This window comes from Vulpes vulpes, chromosome 10, assembly GCF_048418805.1.
Source record: "Vulpes vulpes isolate BD-2025 chromosome 10, VulVul3, whole genome shotgun sequence".
Lineage (NCBI taxonomy): Eukaryota > Metazoa > Chordata > Mammalia > Carnivora > Canidae > Vulpes > Vulpes vulpes.
Genome location: NC_132789.1, coordinates 46,375,054 through 46,396,431, shown reverse-complemented (window position 1 = coordinate 46,396,431; position 21,378 = coordinate 46,375,054).

The following is a 21,378-nucleotide window of genomic DNA, read 5'->3' as shown; positions in this document are numbered from 1 at the left end:
TCTTGCCACGTCTGCTGTGCTGCAAGGAGCACCTTGTGTGTCCCCACAGACTGTTTAAGTTGCTTGATCTGCCATAACCTGGAAGCCCATTTTGGGTGGAAGCCCTCTGATGCCTCCTGACCCAAGTAGCTGGCTCTGTCTTTTTTGTAGATATCCACAGTGTAAATCTAGGATGAGGCTTACTCCTGACCATGACCATAACCCTGAGGCCTAACCCTGAGGCCTAACCCTGAGGCCTAAACCTAAACCCTAAGCCTTAGGCCTAACCCTAAAACTGACCCCAGGCCTAACCCTAACCCTAACCCTAAGCCTAAACCCTAATCCAAACCCTAACCCCTAGGCCTAACCCCTAACCCTAACCCCTCGGCCTAACCCTAACCCTGACACTTAGCCTAACCTTAACCCTAACCCTGACCCTAACACTAACCCTGACCTTGACCCTAAACCTAACCTTAAACCTAACCCTAACCCTAAAGCTGAGACCAAACCCTGAGGCCTAAGCCTAACCCCTCATCCTGAGGACTAACCCTAACCCTACCCCCTAACACTGAGTCCTAACCCCTAGGCCTAACGCTTGGGCTTAAACCTAAACACTAACCCTGAAGCCTAACCCTAACCCTAACCCTGAGGACTAAACCTAACCCTAAGGCTTAACCCTGAGGCCTAACCACTAACCCTGTGGCCAAACCCTGAGGCCTAACCCTAACTCTAAACTGAACCCCTAACACTGAGGCCTAACTCTAACCCTAACCTAACCCTGAGGCCTAACATCTAGGCTTAACCCTCAGGCCTAAACCTAAACCCTAACCCTGAGGCCTAACCCTTATCTTAACCCTGTGTCATAAACCTAATCCTGAGGCCTAAACCTGAGGCCTAACCCTGAGGCCTAACCCAGCAGCATAACCCTGAGGCCTAAACCAGAGGCCTAACCCTGAGGCCGAAACCTAAAACCTAACCCTTAGGCCTAACCCTAACACTGACCCCAGGCCTAAACCTAACACTAACCCTAAGCCCTATTCCTAACCCTAACACCTATGGCTAACCCCTAACCCTAACCCCTCGGCCTAACCCCTAACCCTATTCCCTCGACCTAACCCTAACCCCTTACCCTGAGGCATAACCCTAAACCTAACCCTGAGGCCTAACCCTAACCCTAACCCCTTATCCTAACACTAACCCTGAAGCCTAACTCTAACCCTAACTCTAATCCTAACCCTGACCCTAACCCTGACCCTGATCCTAACCCTGATCCTGACTCTAACCATAACCCTGACCCTAATCCTAACCCTGACCCTAACCCTGACCCTGACCCTAACCCTGACCCTGAACCTAACCCTAACCCTAACCCTAACCCTGAGGCCTAACACTGAGGCCTAACCCGAACCCCTAATCCTGAGGCCTAACCCTAACCCTAACCCCTAAACCTGCCGCCTAACCACTAGGCCTAACCCTGAGGCCTAAACCTAATCCCTAACTCTGAGGCCTAACCCAAAACCTAACCCTGAGGCCTAACACTAACACTAACCCTAACCCCTTTCCTTAACCCTAACCCTGACTCCAAGGCCTAACCCTAACCCTAACCCCTCGGCCTAACCCTAACCCTAACCCCTAACCCTAACCCTGAAGCCTCCCCGCTGGTCCCGAGGAGGCCGGGCCCCTGTCAGCATGGATGCGACCCCCCGATGGCTGTTTCCTGTCTGTTGACTACGGTAGGATTTCCAGCGCTGAGAGGGGACCTCCTTGGCTTGTTCCTGCTCTTAGGGGAGACAATTTCAGGTTTTCACCCTTGGGGATGACGTCAGCTGCGGGGCCTCCTTCACGGCCTTTCCTCTGTTGATAGACATTTCCTCAAAACCCACTGTGCTTTTTTTTTTTAATTTTTTTTAAATTTCTATTTATTTATGATAGTCATAGAGAGAGAGAGAGAGAGAGAGAGAGGCAGAGACACAGGTGGAGGGAGAAGGCTCCATGTAGGGAGCCTGATGTGGGACTCGATCTTGGGACTCCAGGATCACGCTCTGGGCCGAAGGCAGGCGCCAAACCGCTGCGCCACCCAGGGATCCCAACCCACTGTGCTTTTTACGCTGTATTCTGTCAAATGCTTTTTCTGCAACTCTTGAGGGGATCGTATGCGTTTTGTCCTTTCTCTTGTTTTTTGTTTTTTGTTTTTTAAGATTTTATTTATATATCCTTGAGAGACACAGAGAGACAGAGAGACAGAGGCAGAGACACAGGCAGAGGAAGAAGGCTCCATGTAGGGAGCCTGATGTGGGACTCGATCTTGGGACTCCAGGATCACACTCTGGGCCGAAGGCAGGCGCTAAAGCACTGAGCCCCCTGGGCCGCCCCATGTCCTTTCTCTGGTTAATGGGATGGATCGTGCTGAGTGATGGTCAGAGGGGCCACGGGGGGCAGGTGGGCAACATGGATGAACAGTAGGAAAAGCTACAAGCGTCTGGTTCTAAATAAAGAAATCCCAGAAATTTAGAAAGTACAGCCTGGCAATAGAGTTAGTACTGTTGGGACAACTTTGTACGGGGACAGACGGTGACGCCGCTTCTCGTGGGGAGAGCTGAGTGAGGCACAGAATTGTCAAGTCACTGGTTGTAGCCCTGAAACCACTGTCACATTGTGTGTCGACTGTACTTCAATAAATACCAAGGAAAAGGGGTTTCCGGTAGGACTCCCGGTGGGTCCGTGAAGGCATTTACACGGTCGTTACGCACACGAAGGCACCTCTGCAGAGGGGATCAAGATGCTCACGTGTCTTCATGTTAATTTTTAGAAGATTTACTTGAGAGAGGGTGCAGTGAGGGGGGGGGCGGAGGGAGAGGGGGAACCTGGAGCGGACTCCTCACCCACCGGAGCCCGAGCCCCACACGAGGCTCCACGCCACAACCTCGAGATCCTGACTTGAGCCAAACTCAAGAGTCGACATGGAACCGACGGAACCACCCAGGAGCCCCTCAAATGTTCCTAACTGCAACCCCATGCTGTGAACCCTGGGGGCCGGGGGGACGTCTGTGACCCCCAGTCTGCCTTGAAGGGCGGGAGGCCTGCAGGGCCCGAGGATGGGAACTGAGGATGTGGGAGGGTGCCTGCATCCCCTTCCCGCCCGGCGTGGGGACAGGACCCTCCCCCGGGACCCTCGGCCTTCAGGGTGAAGGGCTAAGTGCTGATTGGACCCCGCCTGCCCACAGTGATGATGCGGGACCCCACTCTGGGTGGAACTGTGGTGCCCCCGGGTTCCACCACTGCCTGTGGCCACTCTGTGTCCGCAGACCTTCGGAGGCACCGGTGCTCCGGATCTGGCTCGCAGTGACCCGACTCTCTTGCTCTCCCCAGTAGCCCAGTACTCCCACTCTCCCCAGTACCCCAACCCTCCCACTCTCCCCAGTGCCTCCACTCTCCCACTCTCCCCAGTACCCCAACCCTCACACTCTCCCCAGTACCCCAACTTTCCCACTCTCCCCAGTATCCCAGTACTCCCACTCTCCCCAGTACCCCAGTACTCCCACTCTCCCCAGTACCCCAACCCTCCCACTCTCCCCAGTACCCCAGTGCATAAAGAGGAGGCACTCACACAGCGACAGGTCACAGGTGAGTGGTAGCTGATCCCTGCTCCTCGCGGGCCACAGTGGGGCCTGTGGGTCCGGGTGGGGGCACAGGCCTCCCGGGCTGGGGTCCACAACACCCTGACCCCCCATGCGATGACCGTGAGCAGCTCCTACAGCCCTTCCACAGCCCCACGGGGTGAGAGCGGCCACCCTGCTGCCCCCGTCCAGGGAAGGAGGCTGCAGTCAGAACTCAGGCAGCTCCCCCCGGAACTCAGTGGCTGGGAAGGTGGACCCCCGCTCCCCTGTAAGCCCTGTGCTGTGCAGGCACCCAAGCCATGACCCTTCCAGCCTGTCCTAGATGCATGGACCCTGACAGGGGTGACTGACACCCCCCCCCCATCCCGCCCTGTGCCCGCTGGGTCCCCCTGGCCCGTGAGCAGGCTTGCTCTTCACGCTCGAACGTGGAGTCCCTCGTGCTCCCCCAGACCCCCTCAGGCAATTCACACATCGCTGCCCTCAGGGTGGGGAGTTTGGTCACACTCTTGCTGGCATCAGGTTTTAATTTTGATGAAGTCCAGTCCATCGCTTTCTCCCCTTGGTCGTTGTGCTTGTGCTTTTTCTAAGAAAAACCTTCGATCCCTGCCCCCACCCCCATCCCGCAGGGACACTCGCTGGCCGGCCCACCCACCACCATCTCTGCGCCGGCCCCAGGCTGGGAGACGTCACCCCCGAGCATCAGGTGGGCAGTTCCCCGGAGCCCCTGGGTCCCCCGCCCGTGTGCTCCTGATACCGGGGTGGGAGCACTCTGTGACCCCAGCGTGACTGCATGTCCTGGGACAGTGGCTGAGAAGGTGGACTGTAGGTGGGCGGGGGACAGGCAGCGAGGGCCCGTGTGTGATGCTCCAGCCCAGCCTGTGCCCCTCAGGGCTATGGGGTTGTCTCCGGCTCCAGTCAGACAGAGGGGCACCTGCCCACGGGGAGCACCCGGACGCATGTGTCCTCGGAAGGTTCTCATGCGCCGTCATTCTTGGATGTGTTTGGATTGCAGCACGATGCAGGAGGACCCAGAGACCCTGCTGGCCTTGCAAAGGGCCAATATCGTGGCCCAGTACCATCAGGTGAGGCCCAGAAGGGACCATAGACACTACACACCCACGACAGGGGGGACCATACCTGCAAGAGCAGGTGAGGCTCAAGAGGGGATCAGAGCCAAGGATGAGCCAGGTCAGCCCAGACAAGGACCATAGTCACCAGGAACAAGTGAGACCCTGGGGATAGTCCCGGTGTCAGTAGCAAGTAAGGGTCCATCCTGGATCCTAGTCATTGGTAGCTGAGGAGCCCAGTCACCAGGTACAGGTGAGGCCCAGGTGGGGACCAGAGTCACCAGGTCCAGATGAAGACCACAGCTACCAGGTCCAGGGGAGCCCAGGTGCAGACCAGAGTCACCAGGTTCAGGTGAGGCCAAGGTGGGGACCACAGTCGCAGATCCACATGAGGCTCAGGTGGAGACCAGAGTCACCTAGGTGAAGCCCAGTTGGGGACTAGAGTCACCAGGTCTGGGTGAGGCCCAATTGGGACCAGAGTCACCAGGTCTGGGTGAGGGCCAGGTAGGGATCAGAGTCACCAGGTCAAGTGAGGCCCAGGTGGGGACCACAGTCACCAGGTCAGGTGAGGCCCAGGTAGGAACTACAGTCACCAGATCCAAGTGAAGCCCAGTGGGGGACCACAGTCACTGGGTCCAGGTGAGCCCCAGGTGGGGACCACAGTCACCAGGTCAGGTAAGGCCCAGGTGGGGATCGTCACTGATAGATAGAAGCAGGTGAGGCTGTCAGGCTGCACCCACCAGGCAGACAGGCCCTTCCTCTGGTGCCCGGCCAATCTCAGAGGGTCAGAGCTCCCTCAGGATTCAGGGGAGGGAGGAGCCCTTCTGCTCCCTCCTGTCCCCATTTCCCTGCTCTGATTGGTCTCCACCACGGAGCCCCCTCTGTTGCAGGCGCACCAAGCAGGGTCTCTGCAGGACCTATCACTGTGGAAGGTCACCAACCACCAGGGTTTTCTTCAGTGAGTCCCCTGGACACCCCTCATCCATCTCAGGGTGGGTGGCATTTGCAGGAACACCTCTTTGGAGGCTGACCCTCCCCTCCCAGGTCGGGACCTCGTCCCCTGGAGCCCTCTTGAGGGCCATGTCTGCGCTGGGCTGCAGCTAAGACACCCCGGAGGCCGACCCAGGACGTGGGCAGGAAGGGAGCTGGGCCCGGGGGGAGGCCCCTGGACACTCAGGAGAGGGGCCCCCACGCCTGCTTCGGGCAGGCCCAGGTGTCTGCCTCCTGCATCCAGGGGGCGGGGTGTCCAGTCCCTTCAGCAGGGGCTCCCGCGGGTGAGGGGCTCTGGGGCCGGGGTGTGCTCTCTGTAGGGGGACGGCCTGGTCTGGGGCGAGTCCGCAGGGGTGCTCTCACCCACACCCCCCAGCCAGGGCCCCCGCAGTCCCGAAGGCTTCTGCAGGGCTGCAGGTAGATGCCGGGGACCAGGCCAGGGCAGGGAGGGGGGGAGGCCGCAGAGGGAGGGCCCAACCAGGCAGGAGGAGGGAAGAGGAGGAGGGGGCTGCCCTGGGCGGGAACGAGGGAGGGGACAGCCCAGTGGCCTAGGTTGCAGGGGACGAGGCTGATGGGTCAACAGCCCCACGAGAACCTGATGGATGCTGGAGACCCCAGGTGGGGCCCCCTTAGCCCTGCTCACAGCCCAGTGGCTGCTGGGATGGCTCAGGGGTGAGTCGTGCTCAGGGACTCCGACAGGACAGGAGGTGAAATGGGCCAGAGGCAGAGGTGACAGCAGAGAGGGGAGTCAGGGGACAGCAGGGGGACGGCCAGGGGGCAGGGCGAGGCCGGCTGGACGCTGGGCAGTCAGGCCCTGGGGAGGTGGGGGGACCTCAGCTGGACGGTCATGGGGCACCCGGGCCACGCTGACAGCTCTCCGGCTGGTCCATCGAGGAGGGGGGCTCCGAGGGGTCCCCGCCCAGCCCCCAGGGGGTGACCTGCCCCCCCTCCTCAATGGACCAGCCGGAGAGCTGTCAGCGTGGCCCGGGTGCCCCGTGACCGTCCCGCTCACCCCCGGCAAACACCCTTCTCAGACACCCCAGACACCACCCCCGCCAGCCCTCAGGCCGCTGGCAGCCCTTGCCCTCCCTGGAGGAGCCCTGCCCTCCCCAGGCCCCTGGGTGCAGATGGGGGGTGGTGGCTGTGGGGCCAGGGCCTCAGGGCTCTGTGTCTCTTGCCTTCCAGGGACAAGGACGGGGTGCAGACAGCTGGCCCCAGCCCCTGCGAGGCCAAGGTGAGAGCCCGTCCTGGGCCCCGGGCAGGACGTGGGGGGGGCTGGGGCCAGCTGTCTGCACCCTGTCCCCCAGGACATCCCCGGATGTCTCCCCAGTCCCCCGTCCCAGCGCTGCACTGGCTGCCAGGAACGCACCCCAGACCCGGAGCCGCAGTCCGTGGGGGGCCCTGCGCCTTCCTGGCTCCTCCGGGTCCCGCGGGGGACTGGACGCACCCGAGCGCCCACCTCCTGCGGCTGGAGCCTCATCTGTGGCCCCCGCTTGTCCTCTTCCAGAAACTCCACCAGGAGACCCAGCACGTGGACAAATGGATAAAAATGCTCAAGCGATGGGACCACTACCTCCCCAGCGAGAAGGTGAGGCGCTGGGTGCCCCGGAGGGCTCTCTGTCCTGACGGGGCTGGGGGGCCGCCCTCAGTGTCCTCCTGCCCCATCCTCAGGGGAGCCCCCTGCCTGGGGAGAGTCTGCTGGGAGCCCGAGCCTCCCAGGCCCCGGGACAGCGGTGGGGGAGCGTCAGGTCGGGGCCATGGTCCCTGCTCCTCGTGGGGGACGGGGCCCAGCTCCAGGGAGACCCAGCCTCTCCACAGACACTGTGGAGCCGAAGCCGGAATCTTCTAGATGCCTCTCGCTCCCTGGGCTCCAAGGGGCCGCCCTGGGCCCCTCTCACCAGCACTGCCTTCCTCCCCGCAGCTGCGGCGCTGGGTCTACAAGAGGGTCCCGCCCCAGGTGCGGGGACAGGTGTGGCTGCGATCGCTGAACATCGACCAGGTTAAGGCCAGGAATGCCGGGAAATACCAGGTGGGGCCCGTCCACTCCCCATGGACCCTCAGTCCCCTCCCCACCCGGGCTGAACCCCCTTGTCCCCTCCAACCCGGGCTGACCCCCCCATGTCTCCTCCCCACCCGGTTGATCCTCCATGTCCCCTCCCTGTCCAGGGCTGACCCTCAGTCCCCTCCCCACCCAGGCTGACCCTCAGTCCCCTCCCCGCCCACGACAGCTGGGCACAGGCCCTCACGCAGGCCCCGCAGGCACGGTGGGCACTCCCGCCGTCCCCGGCCTCCCAGGGGAAGGAAGGAGGTTCCTGCAGGACACACTCCCATGGTGGCCCCAGGGCTCCCTGCCCAGGATGGCAGCCGCTGACAGGTCGGAGTCTGTGTCCCTGACGCCAGCTCCTCCTCCCGGAGTCTCCCCGCAGGAAATGAAGGAGGCGGCCCTGGTCTCCTCCCGGGACATCATGCAGATCGACCTGGACGTCAACTGGACGTTCCGCAGTCACACCATGTTCTGGGACCGCTACGGGGTCGGGTGAGGCTGCTGGGCCAGCGGGGTTGGGGGGCTCGGGAGAGGCCCGGGGGCTTCTGTGCAGGGGACACGGGGTCTCTGAGGCCAGGGGGAGAGATGGCAGCAAACAACACACTGCCACATGGTAGGGTGCTGGGGATGACCCCCGTGCCCCCAACCCCTGGGTCTCGGGGATGGGGAGGCCCCAGGAGGGGGCCTCCAGGGGTCACCGTCTGAGCTGAACCCCAAGGGGGTGAGGGGCGGCCCCGTGAAGAGCAGGGGGCCGGGGTGGGGGCGTGGGGGGCAGTAAGGGGATCTGGGGGCCAGGTGGCCCGGCCGCGGCTGGACCGGGACACATGGACCCGACGAGGGTCAGACAGGTCAGGGTGACACCCACCCTCGGTGCTTTATGTACTTCTGAATTCTGGGCATTTTATTTTAGACAATTTGCAGTTGGTGAGCACACATAGCATGACGACCCCCAGATACCGCCCCCGGTCCAGGCAGGCCCTGCGCTGAGCACACGGGGCCCCAGGGACAGGGGTCACAGCAAACCACAGACTGGGGTTGCCTTTATCTGTAGACGTCTCCGTGTGCACCTTAGCGAAGGGGGTGCCCTGTGTCCGCAGCCCCCCACCCCATCCCCCTCAACCACCGCCCCCATGCCATCCCCACACCCCCAGACCCCCCACCCCTACACTATTGGTCCCGCCCCCCCCCCCCCCACAAGGACGCGGTGCAGCTGCCCCCTGTGGGACATGCTCAGCTTCCCCGGCCACCTTGGGGTTCTCTGGACGGCCTGCTCCCGTCAGAAGTCCGGGTGTCCCGTAGAGTCCCCAGGGGCCGTGGGGAGGGGGGAAGGCAGGGAGCCCCCGACAGGGGGGTGCAGGTGGGTGGAGCAGAAGGTGCAGCTCCCTCTGTGTGCAGCGGGTGGGGTGTGTGGGAGCCCGGGACCCCAGGGGTGACCTGCAGGGGTGCCAGGGGCGGGGCTGGGGAGCCGCCAGGCAAGGGTGGCTGGGCTTCCCGGGGGGCCGCTCGGACCGTCTCCCCATGAGAGCTCGGTGCTCCTCCCTGCAGGGAACCTGCTGCCCCCTGGGGCCCCCGCGGCCCTCAGAGTGCGGCGGGTCAGGCTGACCTGTGACCCCCGGCCCAGGGGGAGCTGGCCTCCAGCAGCCTGGGCCCCGGGGGCCGCAGAGCCGGGGTGCAGACTCAGGCCGCCGGGCGGGGGGCATCAGGCAGCTCCTGGCAGCACAGAGGGGGCCGCACCCCGTACCCCCCCACGGGCTCAGATAGTGACCACAGGGGTTCGCAGCCTGTATCGGGGTCACACCTGCACGACCTTCCCTGCTCTCCTCACGGCGGCTCAGACTTGGAGCCCCGAGATGCTCTGGGATGGGCAGGCCCAGGGTGACCCCAGAGTCCAGTCCAGGGACACCTGGGAAGGCCTGGGGGTGCGCTCAGGGCCACAGACGCTCCAGCTGTGTGGGCTCGGGGCTGGTGGTGTTCCCGGGACACGGGGCCAGGCCAGGACAGGGGAGGAGAGGCGTCAGGGGCTGGGGGGACCGGGGCAGGGGGAGCGCTGGCTCCCAGGGGGCGTGCAGGGGGCGCCGCTCCAGGGCTGGAGGGGGCGCTGGCGGCACTGGGGGAGCCCGGAGCTGCACACCCCTCGGCGGGAGCCACTCGGAGGCGTCGGACACCCCAGGGTGCACATAACCCCCGGCACGCTGCACCTGGGAGGTCGCTGCCTGTCCCCGTGCGTAGACCTGACCCTAAAGATCGGCCCCCGCGGAGGGGCCCTGAGGGCCGCGGGGCCTGCGGGGTGGGTGTCGGCAACTTGGTGGCCTCGCTGGGTGGGGGCTGACTGAGCAGAGCCCCCCGTTGTCCCCGCTCCTAGGCAGCGAGCCCTGTTCCACGTGCTGGCGGCCTACTCGGTGTACGACACCGTGAGTGTCCCTGCCCCGCCCCCTGCCCCACGGGTGGCCTTGTCCTGAGTGCTGGTGACCAGCGGGACTCACAGTTAGGGCCCCAGCTCCACTGCCCCGAGATGCCGGGGAGGGTCTCTCTCCTCCGGGACGGGCAGGGGGCGGGGTGCAGACCTCCCGGGGGAGGCAGGGCCTGCGTGCCCGAGGGCCGGGGCTGCCCGGGGCCCCCGCGTGCACTGCGGCCATCCTAGAGCTCGGGTCTGGACCCTGATAGACGGAACTACTGATGAGAACCCAGGCGGGGAAGGCTTCCACTCCCCTGAAGGGCACGAGGCCGAGGTGCCCAGGAGGCCGCGGCGCCCAGGAGGCCACCCCCTTCCACGGTGCATTCCAGAAGGGTCCCCGAGGACCCCAGCTCACACACTCCCCGGCCCCGCGGGGTGTCCTGGCCCAGCTCCCCTCGTGGGACCTCCCAGGGGCCAGTCAGGCCCCCGACCTGCCCTCTGGGGGCTCTCCAGACCTGGCAGGTCCCCTGCAGCCTGGCACAGCTCATGGAGGCCCCTCCTGCTGGTCTGAGGACGGGGGCCCTGGCACGGCGGCCGCAGGGCTCGGTAGCGGGGCCCGGGGTGCTGGCGCCCGAGCTGGTCCGGGTGGCCCTCACCTGCCCCCCGCCCTCTGGGAGCCCCCTCTGGGAGCCCGGGCTGTGAGGGAGCCAGGAGAGCCCGACGCCCACGGGGAGGGCTCAGAGGGGGCCTCGGGGCACACGCCCTCCGTGGGGCTCTGGCTCTTGCAGGAGGTGGGTTACTGCCAGGGCATGAGCGAGATCGCGGCCATCCTCCTCATGTTCCTGCCCGAGGAGGACGCCTTCTGGGCGCTGGCCCAGCTGATGACCAACGACAGGCACGCCATGCACGGTAGGGGCCTGCTGGGCCGCCGGGCGGGAGGGGAGCTCAGGAGGGCCTCCCTGCAGGCTGCTGCACTGGGGGCAGGCGGGGACCCCCCAGCCCGCCCCCCGACGGGCAAGGGCCCCGCCTCCCCGGTGGCCTCGAGGTCCCGGAGCCACGGCCACCCGCCCCACCGTCTGCAGGCCGGGCTCGCAGTCCTGCTGCTCCCCCAGCCTCCCTTCCGGCTGCCTGCTTGCCCCCCAGGCCCTCCTGCCAGCCCATGGCCACACGGGGCACAGGGGGTAGCGTCTCCCCCTCCCGGGGGCCCCCAGCCTTACTCCCAAGCCTCACAGAGGACCGTGCACGCCCATCACCCTCCCCGTGGCCTGCACCCGCTGCCCCTCGGGGCTGGAGACCCGCCTGTCCCTGCGGCAGCCCCTGCAGGAGAGAGGGTGCTGGGTCAGCTGGGCCTGGTCCTCAGCCCCCAGCCGATGCCCCGCGGGGTCTCTGTGAGGACGAGGGTTCCCGGGCCCTGCACCCCCGGCCTGGGAGGCAGCCCTGCCCTCTGGGAAGAGCGGGTCCAGTCAGGGCTCCGAGGGCGGTGGGCACACGGGGGTCAGGGTGTGGGGGGAGGCCCTTGCCCCGACACCCCCACCCCGCCTGGTGCAGGGGGAGGCCCTGATCGTGGGGGCCTGGGGCCTACTCAGGCTTCTTCGTCCCAGGCTTCCAGAAGCTCCTCAGGTTCCAGGCTCATCATGAGCGCGTCCTCGAAAGAGCTCTCCCCAACCTGAGGAAGCACATGGCGAGTGGGAGCTCCGGAGGCTCCGTCCCTGGGGCCCGGGGCAGGGGGTGGGGGGCACGGCCCTCCGAGCTGCCCAGAATTGGGGTCACAGTCCTTCCCCTGGGCCCGGGGGCGCCCTCAGGGCTGGGCTGGGCCATGGGGGGCTCGTCCACCCGGCTCCAGGGGCCGCAGCGTGGGGTCTGAGCACCTCCTGCCCTCCCGCCAGGACGAGGAGCAGATGTCCACCGGCATCTATACCCCAAAGTGGTTCCTGCAGTGCTTCCTCGGCCAGGTAGACACCCCCCCCCCCCGGACCTGCCCCCTGCCCCCGGGGAGGGCCCAGCTCAACCCCACTCTCCAGACGAGCCAGGCCAGACCCCGGGGCCCTGAGGCTGAGGCTCACAGCCCAGCCCATCCTGGAGAAGCCCAGAGGGTCCCTGGAGGAGGTTCCAGGGGGCGGGCCGTCTCTGCCTCAACTCCCCGGGGGGCCGGGTCAGTCGGGGTGTGGAGGGGCCCTTGGCCCATCGGGCGGCCAGCCTGGGGTCCTCTCGAGGCATGATGTTGTCAAGTGGGGGCAGAGTCTGTGCCCCCAGGGGTGCGGGCGGTGCTGGCCGGGGTCGGAACCCGGAGCGGCCGGGAGACCTGATCTCCCTGGGAGGAGGGCATGCACGGGGGTGCTGTGGGGCCTCGTCGGAGGCAGCCGGGGGGCGGCAAGGGCTGTGGGCTGATGGCAGGCCTAGCCTAGCCCCAGCCGAGCCCCCCAGGGGCCCTGCTCAGGCCGCTCCTCCCACCCCGCTGTCCCCTAGACCCCCTTCTCGCTCACCCTGAAGCTGTGGGATGCATTTATACTGGATGGGGCGCGGGTGCTCACGGCCATGGCCTACACCATCCTCAAGGTGCACAGGAGTAAGTGAGCCCCTGGGAGCCCAGGGGTGCCGTGGCGGGGGGCAGGGGCGGTGACCCTGTGCTCTGAGCAGCACCCAGACCTGGGGTGAGGGGGGGCGGCGGGGCAGGCGGGTGCAGCGGGACTCCCTGAGAGGAGCAGCGGGCAGGGACCACCCCAGCCAGCGCACTGCCCATGGTGCTCCTGGGCACAGTGGGACCCCAGCCGCTGCCCTGGGGGCACCGGGGGCCCCAGGGCGGGGCCCTCTGGGTCTGACTCTCGCCCACGGCCCAGAGCGCCTCCTGAAGCTGCCCTGGAAGGGCTCCGGGAGTTCCTCCAGGACTCTCTTGCCCAGCCCTGGGCCCTGGAGGACGAGGCGGTGCTCAGACGCCTTCGGGCCTCCATGACCCAGCTCCGGAGGATGTGGAGCGACCTGCCCCCCCCAGGGGGGCTCAGGGCCCAGTCCCCTCCCGACTCGGCCTGCTGGGGCCGCCCACAGGGGACAGAGCCCCCGGGGCCCGTGTCCTCATCTCTGGGGCTCTCCTCTTCTGCTCCAGCCAGGGAACCCCAGGCCAAGGCTGGGCGGGCGGGAACCCACTGTAGGGCCTGGGCACCAGTGTGGGGGGCTGAGCACAGGGTCAGGCTGGGGGGCCACATGGGAGCCATGAGGACCCCCCCAGTGGGGGACACACAGCCTGCTGGAGACGCTGACCCCATCGGCCTCTTTCCAGCAGGACCTGAGGAGTTCCCCACGAGGCCCCTGGGTCTGGAGTGAGTGTCCCTGGCGCCTGGGCCTCTCCTCCCTTCTCCGGCCTCTGAGACACCACCCAGGGTGGAGGAGCCGGCCTCCCTGGGCCCAGCCACCCAGCCTGAGCCGCCCGGACCCCCTCCTGGCCAGGCCATCATCCAACTTCCCCCCCAACGATGGAACTCCCTCCCCATCCTCCCAGTGCAACAAGACAGTGCAGGCAGGTGGCCCCCAGACATGGTGGGCTTGAAGACAAAAAACGGGGTCCCCTTCCCTTCGGCACCTGCTTGGGCCACCCCAGAGGCCCCACGACGGACCAGGCCCTGGAGCACCCCCGGGACTCCCATCACGGGGTCCCCCCAGCCCCCGAGGGACGACGCTGTTGGGCCCAGGACACCCTTCCTGCCCCGCGGCCACTGCAGCTCGTGTCCCTCGCTGGGCAGTGACGGGCACAGCCAGGGCAGAGCCAAGGCGGCGCTGAGCCCGCTGCCCCGAGGCCCCGCACAGGCCCGGGACCCTCTGCCCTCCGCGTCCACGGGGCAGCTTGATGCTCGCGGGCCTCGGGGGCAGAGCGTGGTGGTGAGTGAGGGGGCCCGGAGGCTCTGGCCTGCCGTCACCCTGCCCTGCCTCGTCTTTCTGTCCCTCCCGGAGGGCGGCACCCCCCGCACAGGACACCAGCCCCTGACCCAGAGGGACCTGGGCTGGCCTGGCCCCGGGCTCTGTGGGGGCAGGGGCGACTCGAGCCCCGCCCCAGGCCCAGCACAAAGAGTAATGGGATCCAGCGCCCTGGGGCCCTGGCCAGGCCTGCATTCTGGCCCTAGGCTGAGCGAGCCCTCTCACAGCCGGATGTGGCCTCCTGGGCCCTGGGCGTGCCCCACAGATCCAGGTCGCTGACCTAGGGCAGCCCTGGGGATCCCGGGACACCCCAGGGCAGGGCAGCAGGGGCAGGCCCATGGGCCCCACCCGCACCCACACCAGGAGGCAGGCTCCTCCATGTGCTGGGGCTCCAGCAGTCAGTCACCGGCCCCAGGCGGCCTGAGGCTGGGGTCCAGTTGCCCTGCGGGGACCCAGCGCAGGAGCCCATGGGCCGCAGGTCCAGGTCAGCCCTGCTGTCCCCAGAACCGCCTCTCAATGCCCCAACCTCAGGACACGCGCCCCCACCTGGAGTCCGCACAGGCTCCCAGGTGGGGGACTCCAGCACCCACACCCCTGTGGGATTCCCGCTTTCCTCTAAGGACAGGAAGGTCTCCCAGGGGAAGGCGCGCACCCTCGGCTCTGAGCCCCTGTTTGCTGTTCTAAGTTCAATGAAGTGTTGTGTGAAAATGCACGGCCGGCTCGTTTCTGCGTCTCCCGGAGCTCTGTGCACGGGGTGCGGAGACACCCCAGAAAGGAGGAGGGGCACCGCCCAGGCCCCGACCAGCCCCTGCAGGGGCGCCACCAGGCACACACAGCTGACGTCTCCACGTGCCTTCCAGGGGCGGCCAGACGTCAGGGTCAGGACCCGACAGACTCTACTGCGACTCAGCCTGTGCCCGCGGCCAGGACGGGCCTGGGACAGAGTGACAGCCGGGGAGCCTCAGGTCACCAGGGTCTGTGCTAAGCACCCTGGGAGGTCTGTGCCCCCTCTGTTCAGGGGGCCTGGGCTGCCCGGGCTCCGGGGCGTTTCCCTCCCCTCCCCGCCCCGTGCCTGTGCACCTGGGGCACAGAGGGCCCACAGGTCGGTCAGTGTGGCCCTGGAGGGGACGTCAGGACAGCAGGCCCTTGCAGCTCTCACACCTGGGCCACCCTCACCGGGCAGGCTCAGCGTGCACATCTGGTGCTGCTGGATCTCTTGCACCAGAGTGTGGAGGGCACCCTGCATGCCCTAGAGAGTAGGGGCTGGGTGAGTGTGGGGCTTGGCCTGGGGGCAGGCAGTGCAGGGGACTGAAGGACCCCAGCCCCATCCCCACCCCGACTCCCACACACAGGCAGCCCCAGGGCTCCCCCCATGGGCAGTCGGCTCCTCAGGAGCTCCCCCCAGGGTGGCCCCGAGGTCTGGCTCCCCACTGGAGAGGCATCGGGGAGAAGAGAAACAGCTGGCGCTCGGTGGGGACCCACTGCCACCCACGGGAATGTGGCCGAGCCGGACCTTCCAGCTCAGCGGACCCTCCGGCGGGACGGCATGGCACGAGGGAGCCCGGATCGGCTAGGAGAACCCAGCTAGCTGCCCAGCACCAGCACCAGAAATGATGGTGTTTCAACCATTCCAGCGTCAGGATGATGCAGCCCGAGGATCAGATCGTGGCACGGCGACAGACACACACACACCCCAAACCCAACAAACGTCGGAATCCCCCGATTATTGTCAGCAGCCAGATGGTTACAGACACGACGCTGGGGTCCCCGGTAGGACACACGGAGGACGCTCCAGACCACGGCTGCAGAGGCGCTGGAGGCCGGGGGATGTGCCTGCGGGTGCCGACAGGGAGCGCGGGGTGGCGGGAAGCACCCTACAGAGGGGGGCCCCTCCTGGGAAAGGACGCCGGGTCCCCGCGAAGGCTCCTGATGCTGACATCTGTCCTCCTCTCCTTCAGCTTCTGGTTTCCCCCCTATTTTGTTCTTCCTGCTTCTCCTTCAGCCTCCACCCTGCATCCGAGCCACTGACCACACGGGCTTCGTTACGACATCGGGTCCCAAAAGGAGGCCGAGCTCTGGCTCCCGGGATCGGGAAGGATCATCGCGGAGGTTTATGCTGATCCCCCGAGCTCGTGCCTTCCCGGCTCTTCTCTCCTGCAGAACGAGGGGAGGCACGGGCCTTACAGGGAAGGAAGCCCACTCCCACTCGGGCGGGACCGTCCCTCGTGGAGGCCGTCATCTGGGCCAAGGAGTGCAAGCGGGGCGATCAAGAACAAGTCGCAGGTTAGACATAGTCCGCTTTGTCCTGAAGCGAGCCCTCACCTTCGATGTCATGCTTTATTACTTCATCCATTTATTATTTGTTAAATATTTTATTTTTATGTCCTCTCTACACCCAACATGGAGTTCAAACCCACAGTCCTGAGATCAAGGTCCCCCGACCAGGCCAGCTAGGCACCCCAGGGCCATGTTTCTCATCTCTTTGCTGGCTCGCCTATCTCTGCACCCAACTGGGACATCGAGTCCATGACGGAGGAGCTTTAGCTACCTCCAAACCTAGAATGTTCTCGCTGTATCCCCATCATAGAATGACCTTCGCCATTGAATAGCAATTTAAATAAATCGGCAGTCAAATGACTCCTGGTCAAGGAAATGGCCAACTTGTCTCGTGTGTGGGCCCCGCTCCCTGGGCTCCCTGGCAAGCTCTGCTTTCTTTCTTCTTTCTTTCTTTCTTTCTTTCTTTCTTTCTTTCTTTCTTTCTTTCTTTCTTTCTTTCTTTCTTTCTTTTTCTTTCTTTCTCTTTCTTTCTTTCTTTCTTTCTTTCTTTCTTTCTTTCTTTCTTTCTTTCTTTCTTTCTTTCTTTCAGATTTTATTTATTTACTCATGATAGTCACACACACTCACACACACACAGAGGCAGAGACACAGGCAGAGGGAGAAGCAGGCTCCATGCAGGGAGCCTGACGTGGGACTCGATCCAGGGTCTCCAGGATCACACCCTGGGCTGCAGGCGGTGTTAAACCGCTGCGCCACCCAGGCTGCCCAAGAAACACACTCTTAACCATAGAGAATAAGCTAATAAATACCAGAGGAATGTGTGTGTGGGGGGGGGGGGGGGGATAGGGAAATGGGGGATGGGGATGATGGAGGGCACTCGGCATTGTATCCAAGGGTTGAATCACTATGGTGTACATTTGAAACTATATTATACTGTGTTGACAAACAGGAATTCAAGTAAAACTTTAAAATAATAATTGTTAGTATTGATGAAATGGGTGCGCATAAGAGATAAAAACAGAAAGGAAGCTGAAAATCCAAATAAAGAGTATTTAGAGCCACAAATCCCCTCCTTATCTCAGCTCAGGAGATGCCTGCCATGGCTATTCTCACCCCAAGAGAAGCCTGGAGTTTGATTCTCTGGAGAGACCTCTGAATGGATCAATGCCAGGCACATACCCTAACCCAAAACCTAAACAAAACACTTAAAACTACCCATGAAGATACTGGGAGTCCCAGTGCCAGGCACATGAACAGATCCAATCTCTACCTGTATACAGACAATAACCCTAACCCTAATCTTAATCCTAACCTTCACCTAGCCTAACTCTAGACCTATCACTACTGAAATCCAAACACGAACCACTAGCCCCTAATCCATACACCTAACCCCGGTTCCAACCATAACCCTACCCCTACCCCTACCTCTAAACCCTAACCCTTATCCCTAACCTCTAACCCCTAACGCTAACCATGACTCAAACCTTAATCCTATCCCTACTCTAACCCAAACTTTAAACCCAACCCTCACCCAGACCCCTAACCCTAAACCCTAAAACCTAAACCAAACCCTCTAACCCCCAACCCAAACTGGAACCCCACCCTAACTCTAACCCTATCCCTTGCCCCTAACCCGAACCCTAATCCTAACCCTAACCTATAGCCACTTGGAAAATAATTTGGGATATTCTGACAAAGTAAAATGTGTAGGTACTATATAGCCTAGCAATCCCACTCATAGGTGTTTACCTCCATAAAAATGAAAATGTACGTTCAAAGACTTTCACTCAAATAGTCTCATCAATTTATCTATAAATAACCCAACACTCCAAACACCCAATGTCACCTAACAACTGATGAATGAATAGACAATACTCTATATTCACACAATAGAAAACCACTCAACAGTAAATAAGAAACAAACTAGTGACACATGAAAGAATATCTATTTTAAGCATATATGCTAAGCTTAAGGAGACAGACACAAAATATTACATACTGACTCATTCTTTTTGTTATGTAACTCCAGAAAAGGCAATATATATAGACAGAAAGCAGATCAATAATCTCTAGGGTCGAAGTGTTGGGGGAGGAGATTGACTGCAAAGGAAAGTGAGGGAAATTTTAGAAATGATAGAAACATTCAACGTTGTAGATGGTTACACAACTACATACATTTGCCAAGACCCAGAGAATTGTATACTTAAAATTGAGATGTTTTGGTATCCAGTAAACCAATAGGAGCAAAAAACAAAAACAAAAACAAAAAACAAAAAACAAAACAACAACAACAACAACAAAACTCAATAGCCAAGGTTTTGAAAAATAAGAACACAGTGTGGGAGGGAATGAGAGTACATTTCCCCCAAGTCACCTTACTAGGAAACATCTTGCTATATGGAGAGTAGCCAGGAAACAGTTTTTCCAGTCACATTTGATTGAGTGCTAGTGATTTGGATCCTGGTAACAGAATATACATTTAGGTGGAGATTATTAGCCAGTAGTACTTAAGCCAGAGAGTCAGAAGTAGACAAACAGGGGAACTTAGTATGATTCCAGGTAAGAGGGGAAAGAATCAATAGATGTATGGAGAGAACTCAGTAACCAACCAGTGAAAAAAAGTTCTACACCATATTCAACACAAAACCATATTATAGATGGATTAGAAATGTAAATTTAAAGATTGCAAAGGTACTGAAATATGAAATATTTTTATAATTTGGCAGTAGGTAAGCTCTATGTAAACAAGTCACATGACCCAGAATTTGACAATAAAACTTTTAAAATTCAGTGAAATAAAATATATCAACAAAGCTCAGATAGCTCGAGATTTTATATATATATATACATGTACACTACATACATACATACATACATGTAGTATGTATGTAGTATACATGCTTGCAATATAAAGGATTTTAAAAAGCACCCTATAGAAAACTCCTGTTAATAACAAAGTCAAACCATCCAATAGGCAAAGGATATCAATGGGCAATTTTCAGAAAAATAGGTGTTGAAAATATAATGATAAAATATCAAATAGTAATCAAACACAAGTCCAAATGATTCTTTCACTCATGTGACAAAAATAAAATCTTTTAAAAATGCTTAAGTAATCTCTAAACCCAAAATGGGGCTCAAATTTACAACACCAAGATCAAGAGTTGCACACTCTACTGACTCAGCCAGCAGAGTGCCCCAAGCATTTTTTTTTTAATTGACAATATACTGTATTATCAGAATATGGTAAAACCGTCACTCCCATATATTGTGGGCAGGAGTATAAACCAGTGCTCATTTTCTTAGAAAACAATCTGGCAATAACTATCAAAATTTAACCCTCAACCCAAAAATCTTCATCCAATAATTTAACCACAAAAAATTTTAGAGAAGTCACATGTGTGGCATTGAGCATCCTTTTATGTGTCTATTTGTAATAATGAAAAATTGAAAGAAAACCTGAAAGCCCATCAACATGGGGGAATAGGTTAAGTCATGCCTCATCCATCGCTAGCCTGACATCTATGTTTTTGCCTCCAAAGCCGCCCTTCCATCTACTTCTGGAAACAGAACACTTCTCCTCTAGAAACTGCTTTCACCACCTGCAGAATGAGTCAATCATGAAACTCTACCCCTCTTCATGGGGTTAATAGAGACTCAATGAGAGCAGATGGCACCATCCCTCAGGTTTCTAGTGACTGGTCAAAGACAAGCAGACACTGGCAAAACCAACCAAATGCTAGATCTCTCCCCCTTCTGGGGACATAAAAACTGGGGCTACTGAGGGCTTTTTGCCACCACATGGAAAAAGCCAACCTGAGGATTTGAAGCCAACACAAGGAAAGCCAGAATTAAAGGACAGAATGACACAACCATGCCTAAAATCAGCTCTAGTCTTCAGACCTCCTGCTTGCAGGAACCAACCTCATCAGTCCATCTGAGTGGGGTTCCTATCACTTATAAATAAAAGAATTCTGACAATGGAGTAAAACACAAACACCAAAAAATATAGATTTCTATAGTAGGTTTTAAAGTTAATTTTCTGATTATATACTATGCCTTTTTTTATTATTTCTAAAGAATATATATTTTTCTATTAACAGTGAGAACTAAGAAAAGAGAATGTTCACTTTAACACATATTAAGACTTACAAATTTTTGTATACATAGGTAATTTTTAAGTCATAGAATAAAATAAAATGTTATACAATTAAATGCTATGTCTAGGGGCACCTGGGTGGCTCAGCGGTTGAGCATCTGTCTGCCTTCAGCTCAGGGCGTGATCCCGGGATCTGGGATTGAGTCCCACATGGGGCTTCCTGCAGAGCCGCTTCTCTCTCTGCCTGTGTCTCGCTTCTCTCTATGTCTCTCTTGAATAAATAAATCTTAAAATCAACGTTTTATTGGTAAGTTTCTTCAACCTCCCTCTAAAGACCCAAATCTGCTAAGTGGGTATTTCTCCAACCTCCTACAACTAGAAGTTGCAGAAGTTCTAGGAAAGTGGGATGGACACACTTGAGCACAAATGACCTCTGGGTGAATGAATGAAAATACGTTCATGTACATATCTGCGGCATAATACCAGAATAAAAAACCAAAGGAGATACTTCTAGAGAATCTCAAAGAAAATACTGAAATCAAGGTATCTTTGTTATCTGCCGTAAATCTGAGATTACATTAAGAACAGACCACAGAGATAGGACATATAATTCAATCAACACTGAAGACAGCCCTTCTTCCATGTCAGTGTTTCCACCTCAAACGTCAAATCCACATCCTTCCAGAACTCTCTCCCTATCCCCTGTACTAAGTCATCTTCACAACTGAGCCAAATGTACTCTACATAACTTAGACGAGAATGCATTAGGCATACTCACTAATAACACAGAGAATAAAAATTAATGTAAGTTTAAATTTAAACTAAGATAGAAATGAAATCTAAAAACTATCATGCAGGACGCCTAGGTGGTTCAGTGGTTGAGGTCTTCCTTCGGCCCAGGATGTGATCCTGGAGTCCCAAGATCGAGTCACCCATCGGCTCCCTGCATGGAGCCTGCTTCTCCCTCTGCCTGTGTCCCTGCCTCTGTCTCTCATGAATAAATAAAA